We start from the raw sequence: 3,621 nt of genomic DNA, 5'->3' as shown, positions 1-3,621 counted from the left end.
TCATGACCCCCATCAGCACAGCCTTTGTGGTTTTCTTCTTTGTATCTGCACACGGTGATTTCCAATCTCCTGATGGAAGGCGTGGTTGCCAGGCCGCCTTGTGGAATGTGCTGCTGTGCTCCCCCGGCCCCCCAACGCCGAGGTCATGGTGTGGGGTCCCAGCTCCCCCCCCCCCCACTGTCAGGCTAGGAGCTGCCTGCTCTGTCTCCAGTGCTGGGGCGTCTGTGAGTGGGGAGGGCCCCCATGCCTTCTCCTGCCATCACCATGGGAAATGAGGGGGTTGGGATGTCACCCCCACTCCCCTCCCCACCTCACCCCGACTCTGCTGCTTGGGCCAGAGGGCACCCGTCTTCTCTCTGGAAAAGCTGTTGGGAAGTGGAGCCGGGTTCCCAGTTGGAATTCCAGACTCTTCCCAAGACCCAGCACTCTTCGCCCTGTCCCTCCTCCACTGAACCCCTCCCTGGGCAGGTCCAGGAGTCACCATCGTGGGAGCTGCTGATGGATGAGAAGAGCTTTGGCAACTGACGGACCTGAATTCAAATCCCAGCTCTGTATCTGCCTGGCTGTGTGGCCTTGGGAAACTTCCCTAACATCTCTGAGCCTGTTGCCTCACTTAAAGCTTGGAGATAATAACACCAGTCTTGGAGGATAAACTTAAGGGTGCAATAAAAGGTACAAAGTGCCTTATGTTGGTGCCTGGCATGAGGTAGGCAAAACTCATTCCTTTAAATCCTGTCCCCTGTGGGTCCCTGTGAGAGAACGGCTGGGGAAATGGCAACTGTTGCCACCTTGAAGAAAGAAGGGGAGATGCCTTCCATGGGCCAGTGGCAGGCGGGGCAACAACAGAGAGGGGCTGCCTTAAGTTGGGTGCCCTGGAGTAAGCCCACCCACCCCAACGTGTCCAAAATGTGCAGAGAGACCGGGCGCAGCAGGTGCCCTGTGTCCGCCAGGCCGCCTGGGGCAGTCTGAGGAGGAGGACAGGCTGGGCTTGGGGAGAACGGACTCTCTGGGCCCCAAAAATGGGCCGGTAGCTCTTTGCAAGGCTGATGGGTGTCCTGTCTCGAGGCCAAGCTCAGAACATCATGTGACAGGGCATCTTTTCGACCCTAATTTCTTGGAATCCATTTAAACATTCCCCCTTCTACAGGGCAAGTTTCACCCCAGTATGTTCTCATGAATCATCTGTTTTGGTCCTCATAACCACCGCCCCGGGGGGAGGATTGGGCAGACACGAGGCTACCACAATCACAGGGTAGAGACAAGAACTTTCTAGCAAACACCAGAACCAGGTGTTCACAGGCAGTCTCAAGATGCTGTTTGCTTATTCTCATGCAGTTACCCATTAACAAGGCGGCATGAAAGTCATCTCTGTGGGCTGTCCTCACAGCCCCAGCACTTTCTTTTTGGTGCCCCCACCATGATGGTAAATGATTGAGAGGTGGGTCTGAGCCAGGCTGAAACAGGCACGAGGGTCCTTCTATCATTGGGGACCGCTGTTCCGTGGCAGCTGCTTCCCAGGGGACCGCTGTTCCGTGGCAGCTGCTTCCCAGAACTTGGAAAGCAGTTCCTCCGAGGGCTCCCGCGCACGCTGGCTCTTGACAGCTGCAGAAACTGGGGCTCTGGGAGCTAAGTGACTCGCCCAAGGCCACACAGCCCCAGTAGCAGAGGCTGGGGGACCCCTTGCAAGACTGCTTTATGCAGCTGGGACCTGACACGGCCTGCGACAACCTCGGCCCGCCTTGCCTCTATGTCCCTGGCCAACTCTGGCTGCCCTCTGTTCCGTTTCAATAACCATCAGACTCTCCTTCCAAGGAAGATGCTGGCACTTAACCTTGGAACCGAAGTCAGTGCCTGGGGCTTGCTTGAGGGAACACGCGGGGCTGGCTCGTGGTTCAGGAGAAGCAGTGAACTTCTCAGGATCTGAGGCTGCGAGCCCTGGCTGTATGCTTCCTGGCTGGGGATGTCCCTGGGCCTCTCTTTCCCTCTCCATGTTTGAGGGGGTAGTGCCAGATGGACCCATTCTGGAGAACCTGTCCTCCCAGAGGACAGCGAGGCTGGGGTGAAGTCCAGGACTCAGTTCTATCCTCTGTGTGACCTTGGTCTAGTTCCTTCCCCTCTCTGGTCCTCTCTTTCCTCATCTCAAAAGACAGCAAAGATATCCCAGCCTTGTTGAGGTGACAGAGGGGAAACTACTTTGCAAAGCTCGAGGGCCACAGATGGTGTGGGAGTTTATCCTTATCCGTGTAGTGATTTTCAGACCGGCGGTCCCAGGAGAGGGACACTCAGGCCTGCAAGGAAGCATGCGGGAAGGACAGAGCCGCAGACCCTGGGCTGCCGACACTGCCCCGGAAGCAAGCCCTGGGCGGGGAAACGCCCTCCCGTTGCTCTCCGCAGCCTCGCCAGGCCCGCGCAGGCCACGCGGGGTTCTCGGGAGGTTTCCCCAGGCTCTGGCTCCCCTGAGAACCCACAGCTCTCCCTGCCCCTACTGCAGCCTGCTGTGCCCTGGGGCTCATCCTGGGAGTCAGGGTGCCAGGGTGCCTCCCCGGCTGGGGCCCGCCCTGCCGTGCCAACCCCGGCAGCCTGCGTGCCAGCAGCTGGTGTCCCATTGCCCCGCGTACAGTGAGGCCCAGAATAGACACTGAGCTCATCGGGCATGAACGGGGCCACTGGGGCGGGGGCGTTGGAGGCCGAACGTCTGACTGGGGGATCACTGGGCTCTCCCTGGATCCTCTCCCCTCCTCCCTCTGTCTCTCCTGCTCTGTCTCTCGTTCTCTCGTCCTCTCTGTCTCTCCCTCCCTCCAGAGCACACACTGACACCTCCTCTTGGAGCTGGCTGGGGATCGTCATGGCAACCCTCCAGCAAAATTATCAAAGCACTTTTATGCTCACAGTTGTACCAGACGAAGTGCTAATTCTGAGTGAGGCAGAGCAGTTAAGAGGATGCTGAAGTCACAGGCTTTGTGTGGAAGGCTCCCTGGGGGGTAGAGTGGGTACCAGGGGGAGGTGAGGGGGGGCCAGGAGACAGGAGCACCGGGAAAGGCCCTGTCACTCGCCTGCCACAGACAGTGTTTGTTGCTGACCCCTCCCTACCCCCTATGCCACATTCACATCTGCAGTCCCCCTGCTCACACACCTGAATACACACACACATACACACACACACACACACACACACACACACACACGTGGCCGGGCCAAATACACCCAAAGTGCAGAGTGACCCAAACAGCAACATCTGGAATAACCATCACCGCATTCAGTGCTTCAAGGCCTGAGGTCCACTCCGGGGAGATTTCTGGGTGAGGGTGGGGGACAGCCAGCTGGCCAAGGCTTCTAGCTGGCAGTAGCTCTGTGCCTGGGCGGCAAAGCGGCCGCAGGAAGGGGCCTGACCCTGTTGTCTCCCCGCCCCCAGGGAGCAGGGGGCCCTGTGAACAGAACTGCCCCGACCTGGGTCCTCATGCCTTGCTGGGCAGCCTCCGCGGCTCCCTGCCTCTCTGCCTCCCAGGGCGGCCTCAGCACCCCTGCTCCCACCCCGCCCAGGCCGGGGTACCACAGGCTCCCTTGGAAACGAAGCCCTGCTAATAGCTGAAGAACTGGTGGTTGCTTTTTTTAAACCCTGGC

Source organism: Diceros bicornis, chromosome 31 (genome assembly GCF_020826845.1).
Source record: "Diceros bicornis minor isolate mBicDic1 chromosome 31, mDicBic1.mat.cur, whole genome shotgun sequence".
Taxonomy (NCBI): Eukaryota; Metazoa; Chordata; class Mammalia; order Perissodactyla; family Rhinocerotidae; genus Diceros; species Diceros bicornis.
The sequence above is the reverse complement of the archived record's forward strand: the minus strand, read 5'-3'. Positions refer to the sequence as shown.